General features: G+C 38.9%; 1 non-coding gene across 1 annotated transcript; it reads right to left on the reverse strand.

Annotated features, from left to right (window-relative positions):
• Nucleotides 1–5,444: 5,444 nt before the first annotated feature.
• Nucleotides 5,445–5,548, reverse strand: LOC113259692 (U6 spliceosomal RNA). The gene has a single exon (XR_003317669.1). It is a non-coding gene; the product is annotated as a U6 spliceosomal RNA (small nuclear RNA).
• Between the last annotated feature and the right edge of the window lie 2,443 nt (nucleotides 5,549–7,991).

Here is a 7,991-nt window from a genome sequence, read left to right on the forward strand (position 1 = left end):
AAAAAAAGAAAGAAAGAAAGAGGGGCGCCTGGGTGGCACAGAGGTTAAGCCTCTGCTTTCGGCTCAGGGCGTGATCCCGGCGTTCCGGGATCGAGTCCCACATCGGGCTCCTCTGCTGTGAGCCTGCCTCTTCCTCTCCCACTTCCCCGGCTTGTGTTCCCTCTCTCGCTGGCTGTCTCTCTCTATCAAATAAATAAATAAATAAATAAATAAATAAATAAATAAATAATCTTAAAAAAAAAAAAGAAAGAAAGAAAAGAAACCCACAACAAAACAAAAGAACAAAAAACCTCAAAAGGAGATCTAATACAAACCAGTGGACAAAAGGAATCTATCAGCAAATTCTATTTCCTCTTCTCTGTTCAGTGACCAAGACCACTGACAGAAATTTAAAGGCTTCACATGCCATTTCTGTATCTGAGTAATAGTTTCCAATAATATCCTGGTGATAACCGATTTGGTTTCAGGGAAACAAAACAAATGCCTATCCTGCTAAATGATTTTGATCCTGCAGCTCGCCCATTCCTTATGTAAGTGACCTGAAATACACATGCACACACAGCCTATACATGATTAAAGCTAAATACCCACGGACTTGATCTTGCCAGTCCTCCCTGGGACCCACTTCTCTTCGCCAACCGAGGTCACAGGAGTTATCGAAGATTTTCTTTGTTTGTTTAAGAATTAGAATAAATACTAAGTCATTAGTCAACCAAGCTGTCATCCAAGGACATTTCTCACTGTTATTTCATGATCATTCCACCATGACCAAGTAAGAAAGTGTGGATGGTGCTGTTTAGAGCGGCCGGTGTGCAAAAGCATGGCGCGAGGAGCCTGGTATATATTTTCCTAGGGTGTTACACCCACAGGCAATACACTGGAGGGTGTTAGGGCTGGAAGAGACTTACAGGTCACATAGTTGGAACCTGTCGTCTTACTGATGAGAGAAATATGTGGTGAAGTGACCTGTTGGAATTCAACGCAGGTGTTCGTGCATCGGTTGCTACGCTCTGCCGCCGCCGCTCTGGAAAAACCCTCACGATTGTGCAAAGCTGGGCCCCGGAGTTGGGTGGGGTCTGCGAGTCTAATTTTCTGAGAGGGAGAAGGGCAGAAGTCTAAGCAGCCTGGGACTCTGCATTCCACCAGGCCTGCTGATTCCGGGGGCATACCGAGCGGTCATCTTGCGGCCGGCCTCACGCAGCACACTCCGTTCGATTCCCGAGCAACACTGAAGACAGCGAGGCAGGCGCACCAAACAGATGGTCTCCAATAAACTCTGCTTCCTACTCTCCTCCAAGGGCAGCCTGAGCGTCCACTCCCGCATTTTAGGGAGAAGCCGCCCTTGCATTGCACCTACCCTGCGTCCTATACAGGTGTGTACATTCACGTATTTATGAAACATGTCCGGTAAGCTGAGCACATGCTACGTGCCAGGTACGTGTGGACCCTTCAGAGAGAACAATAGCCGCACAACACGGGGTAGAAGGTTATAAATGGCACCCCAACGGTACAAGCACAGAGTGAGAAGTGAATTATATTTATTACATCTGGATACACAGGTCTTGAAGTTATATTCAGAGACTTTAGAGTCACACAAAATTCTCGCCAGGCAGCTGTATCTCCCCCAGCTTGTCCCGTGTTTTCCAGTCATGAAGATGTCACTGGAAGCCTCTCACCTGGCTTGGGGCCCCGGTGTTACTATTGACTAGCTGAGTGACCTTGAGCAAATTCCCCAATCTCCCTGATGATCGGTTGCTTTTTCTTCAGCAAGCATGACAGCTCCTATCTTCTAGCTTGTCAGAGGGCGGAGATGAGTGCAGAGGGGCGAGCAAACAAGTTCCTTCATCTCTCCGCGCTTCTCTTCTTCCCTTGTAAAACCAGCATAATAGAATCCCCGTCAGGCAATTGCTGGGGAAATGAAATGAGACGATGATGTCTTCAGTACTTAAGACACTTTAGTTATCCTATGAAAGTGTCCTGTGAACTGTAAAATGTTAGATCAAAGTAAAAGACTATTAACTATTGAAGTTAAGCTCAGTGAAAAGGAGAGTCCTGAGACCAGAATCATCCCCAGGTGCTACACATCTAGGCGATGGGCTAAAACAAGCCTTCAGGTCCCGAGCTGTTCCGGAAGTTCACATAGATGCTCTGCTTTGGTGGTAATGTCATAGACCTATCGAGCCGAACGTAGACTTCTTTTCAGACCGGCTCCTCTCCTCTTATTTCTTAGATCGCTTCTCAGAGTGTAATTCCTTTAAGGATCAGTTCTAAAGTATCTATGTTAGTCCTGTGTGCATAGAAAAAAATGATAAAATGACACCGAAGTTTTCCATCTTAGTCTGCTTATTCTTCCTATTCTTTAAAGCAGGAAGAATGATTTTTCCCATCCTTGAAATGTCACCTCCTCAAAATGAGAGAGCGCAGCACCAAAACAATTTGAAACCTGAAGGGTGATCTGGGAGGAGAGGATGTAATTACCCACCTGTATTTGAAATTACAAGAAGAAGACTCAGTATTCTTTTCTTTGGGTTTGAACCCATTACTGTTTATGGGTGCTAATGAATTTCTGCCTCAGTAACCTTTAGAAATTGACTGGTAGGCTATCTTCTGACCCATTTTTTAAGACGGTTCAATTCAGGTAAAAAATAAAAAAATCCCTTGGAGACTTTATCTTATTCATTCGAATGACCCATTTTCAAAACAACCATTTTTTGTTGTTGTTGTTAGAATTCAGTCAGTTTCTATTCATACAATAGCTTGCATGTGGAGACAGAACTTAATGTCTCAGTTGTTGGAAGAAAATGAGCCTGATTAAAATATTAGCATTCCTCAAATCCAGACTTGTCCAGTCAATAGTAAGCAAGAGTGTGCGAAGAAGGTATTTAGCTTAAGTCTGCAGAAAGAAAATGACTACCCATGCTTTTAAATTATTGGCCTTATGATTTTTTGAAATGCAAAGTAGAAGGAGGAGGAGGAAGAGATGAGGAGGAGAAGAATATTGTTACAAACTATGGACAGATGCTAGTGAGAGTCAGTTGAAAAGTCCAGCTACAGTCATCCAAATGCATATGCATGTTTGTGCCTGTTGCATAGTTAGAAGACAATTACCCCGGTTTTCCCACTGTCTAGTGAAGAGTGCTGTTCTGACTTAGCTGTCCTGGAAACACCTGCTCTGTTGTGTAATATTGATGAACTTGAGGTTGGAGCTGCTAGCTCTATACTTCTCTCCGTGAATTATGGGACACGCGTAAATGATTAAAACAAGGCATCCAGAAACCCGATCCTGCCAGGCCTCCTTGGGATCAAATTCATTTATCAGCCCACCGAGGTCACTGACCTTGATTACCCAGAGCCTAGCTACTAAAATGATTAATTGATCCGTTCTCTCATTTCACTCATTTAATTTAAAGGGGGGGAAAACGAAAATATTTTCAATGAATTGACCTGTAAGCAATCTTACTTCGCTTGCCGCGTCCTCTAAAGTATTTGTTAATGGTAATGAGAAGCATCAATACGGGCTACAGCAGAGGGAAGCATAAACAAAGCAACCAGAGCTCTTCCCATACATCTTCCTCATATTAATTAACTTGTGACCCCAAGTTTAATCCTCTCTACAATTATCTATACCATTCTAACTTCAAAAGGTGTGTAGGCATATGAATTGAAAGAAGATACTGGAAGATATGATGATCTAATTTTATTTCTGCAGAGGAAATAATTAAATAATTTTTACTATGTTTATTTTTATAATCAATGGAGAGCCTTAATTTGAGTAAAACATCATGTTTCTCAAAACTTCCAGGCGAAAGTTGTCCATTAGAAGTTTGTTGAAGAAAAAAAAAAAAGGAAGTTTCCTACAAATGATATTGCCATCTTCTTCATGGGATGGTAAGCATAGAAAATATAATAAAAGCATATGCACAAACTAATTAATTTTCATTGTAGGAACCAAATAATCAAAGATTCAATTTATTCTAACCAATTGGCCAGCATCATACAATATTGTAAAATGATTAAAATGGATTCTACTCAAAGTATATTGGTAAATATTAACAATTGCTTGGGGGATGGGAGCCCTGATTTGTTGTAAGTACACCTACTGGGACTGATTTCAAGCTTTCATGTAAAGTCATTGAACACAGCGTTAAGAAGAAATGTATGCTATTTTCTTCATACAGATTCTGCAAGATTTAGCAAATAAAAAGTCAGAATGCCCAGTTAAATCTGAATTTCAGGTAAACAACAAATAATTGCTTTAGTATTAGTATTTCCATGTAATATGTGGGGCACAACTATATTAAGAGATTTTCCACTGTTTATCTGAAATTCACATTTAACTGGGCATCCTAGATCTTATCTGACAATCCTAAAGTAGACAGCACAGACAGAAAAACCTCAAGTGCGTAAATAACAGTAAAATGTAATGATGACTTTCAAGTAGTTATTACCTTTTTTTGAATATAATTTAAATTTTGAGTTTATATCATCTGCTTTTTCATAATGACTGTGTTTGACAAGTGTATGCAAAATTCCTGAAAATTTAACAATAAGCTTTTGCAAGTCAGCTTAGCACACCTCTGATATTTTATGTAAGTGTAATATCATTCACCAGAGTTAGACTTTGAAAACACAATGATACAGAGTTTAAAGTTTAAAGTGTATCTCACTTCATAATACTACTACGATTTTAAAATAACTCATAGACATGGTTTCATTAAATTTCACGGGAGGTAAGTTTCATTGCAACCAAACTCTCCCAAACTCCACCCCACCCTCCAGGCCCTACCCCTGGGGAAATTTCTCTGTAGCAAGGAAGAGTGCATCTTCAGACTTCTTCCTTTCCATTTTTAGGGATTCGTGTGGTAGCCGGCCCTCTCTAGAATTGGGTGATCTTAATGAGAAAGCTCTAACTTCAAAGCTTCTGCCATTCTTCTGGGGGCTAAAGAGGGGAACCTAGAGTAGAAGGTCCACCTGTTCCTGTGTTTAGCTGAGCACTTTCATCAGATGTTGGCAATGCAAAGATAAGCCTGGAATTTTGCTTGGGGTAAAGGTGAAAAATCTGCACTGAGCCACAGCAAAGTAATGGGGTTAGGAATGTGTAGGCTTGCAGTTGGGGGAAAACATGATGACGATGAGCTCTAGACAACAGGCTACTGAGGAAGCCAAAACAGCAGTTTATCTAATTTTGTTTGTTTTGTTTTGTTTTTTCGTTTTGTGCAGAGGAATATGTAATCACAGGTCCCTGATGCAGGTGCAAGGGAGGGGCACGGAGAGGGATCTGGCTGTTGCCTGTGTGGGCCTCTGGGGTCTCTGCAGCACCCCCTTCAGCTTCCAACACACCCCTCCTGCCCTGTGTGCTACCAGGTCCTTCCTCAGCCTTGGGGAGCCAACTGAGTGCAGCTTTTTTTTTTTTTTAGGTGACGGCTCTGGACCCCGTGAGGGTTACAAATATGGAACATTTCACGAATTTTCCTGTCATCCTTCCGCAGGGGCCATGCTAATCTTTGTATCATTCCAATTTTAGTGTATGTACTGTCAAAGCGAGCACCAGTTTATCTAATTTTTAAAAAATTAAATAGATACATACATGCATTAAAACGGATGTCCTTCACTTTAGTCAAACATTATGCTCAAAGGCATTTTTTATTAATTAATTAATTAATTTATTTATTTATTTTTTAAAGATTTTATTTATTTATTTGACAGAGATAGAGACAGCCAGCGAGAGAGGGAACACAAGCAGGGGGAGTGGGAGAGGAAGAAGCAGGCTCATAGCAGAAGAGCCTGATGTGGGGCTCGATCCCATAACGCCGGGATCACGCCCTGAGCCGAAGGCAGACACTTAACCGCTGTGCCACCCAGGTGCCCCCAAAGGCATTTTTTAAATCAAGTTATTTTTTTGGACATTTGGGGCATTCCTATTTCATGGTAAAAACTTGTAGTGTGAATGACCAATCACCCCGTATCTATATTATTTTTTATTAGACTAGGTTTCCTTTTGGGTTTTCTTTAAGTGAGGAACCCCCAGTACAAATGCTTTTTCGTATTTATAATTCATGTATGATCTAGTTTAATTTTCATTTAATTTAATTAATATTTGCATTAAATGTTAATTTCAGACGTCAGTGGAGAATATAAAAGCAGACACAAACTGTAGCATTAAAAACAGTAGTCTGTATTTTATGTCCAAACACGCACCTGATATAGACATCTGCATGGAAAATGACAAATTTGGATATCAAAACCGATAGCTATTTAGAAAGTTCTATTTTTCTCATTTCTAATATTAGGAAGTTATATGGCAATAGGAACAGTTATTAAGCATGTTTGCAGTTTCTTCTAGTAATTTGAATAGTAACGCAGAGAAGTATTCCTACAGGGTCTTCATTGTTGTTTATAACCTTTTTTTAGTTTCCAAACCCCAGGTTGACTATGCCAGAAATCTGTAATATTATTGATAATAATTGAGCTAGACAGAATTAAATGATTTCACTAGTATAACCAGGTCTTCTAACCACTTAATTAAACTGATATTGATTGGTTCAAAGGTGCATCCTAAAATTATTTTAAAGATTACATCATTTGTCAAATTCTCTATGTTACCTAAGATAAATTCATCCTCCTACATTTTACCATTCTAAAATGAAATTGAATGTATTTCTATTTTTCCTCAGTCATATTGAAGATGTACAAATCAAAAAAAGAGATGGTAAATTTGTCCCAAATACAAATGTGAAACTAATTCAAAAGTTTAAGCAAAATGTTTCATAGATAGTATGGAATAAATAAAATACTAGAAATATAAGAAAAAGCGAAAAGAAATGATTATATCCAAGACTTTGTCTCATTTGTACATAATAGAGTATTATATTATTGTTGTTGTTATTTGCTCCTATTAAAAAAGAAATTTTTGTATTTAGAATTTTGTCTCATTCTTACACAATGCAGGCTTATTGTGGTTTCTATTGTTATTTGTTACCATTAATTTTTGCTTAAGCCTACTGGAGAGGTTGTAGCATTTTTGATCACATAATAATGAAAAGGTCACCAAATGATACAGAGGATCTCAAATTCACCAACCAGCTGGGTGACTTGGGCAAGTCACCTTGCCTCTCTGGGTATCAGTTGTCTCCCCCGGAGAATAAAATGTTGCAATATGTATTTTCTAAGCTTCCTTTCCAAAATTACAAAATTTCAACTTAAAAGTCCTGTGGTTTTACCCTTAAATATTAAAACATAAGAGCAGGTACTTTAAATGACCCAACAACCTGTATGTGGTTAGGATGGTGAATAAGACTTCAGCAGCCCTTTTTCAGTTCTGTTTCATTAGATAAAAATCTCAATTTTTTTCTTTAATCAAAACTTGGTAAGAATTCAGAGTAAATGTTAATGTAACAGAGTTGTTAGGAGGAAATGTTCCATATTTTGAAGAAACTTCTTACAAATTCCATCTTAACACCAGAGCAATGGATTTGTTACCTAGTCGCCAATGATACAAATTACATTCTTTGCCAATTTGATTTAAAAGTAAAATGTCAACTTGGGGGCACCTGGGTGGCTCAGTTAGTTAAGCGTTGGACTCTTGGCTTCGGCTCAGGTCATGATCTCAGCCCGATGCAGGGCTCTGCCTAGCTATGGAGCCTGCTTAAGATTCTCTCTCCCCCTCTCCCTCTGCCCCTTCCCCTGCTTACGAGCTCTCTCTTTTTCTCTCAAATAAGTAAATAAATAAATCTTTAAGATTCACAGACCTGTACCCATGAAACAAATAATACATCATATGTTAATAATAAAAAATAATAAAATTTTAAAAATCTTTAAAAAACCATAAAATAAAATAAAAATAATATGTCAACTTAAAAATTTGCAAGAGGGGGTATAGCTTTTCAAAATTACTTCAGGGAATACACTAAAAAAAAATGTGAAGACTGCTGCCCCAAACAGTCTTATTTTGTTCAGTGCTTTATTCCCAATCCCAAACATAATACTAAATC

This window comes from Ursus arctos, unplaced genomic scaffold (assembly GCF_023065955.2).
Source record: "Ursus arctos isolate Adak ecotype North America unplaced genomic scaffold, UrsArc2.0 scaffold_13, whole genome shotgun sequence".
Lineage (NCBI taxonomy): Eukaryota > Metazoa > Chordata > Mammalia > Carnivora > Ursidae > Ursus > Ursus arctos.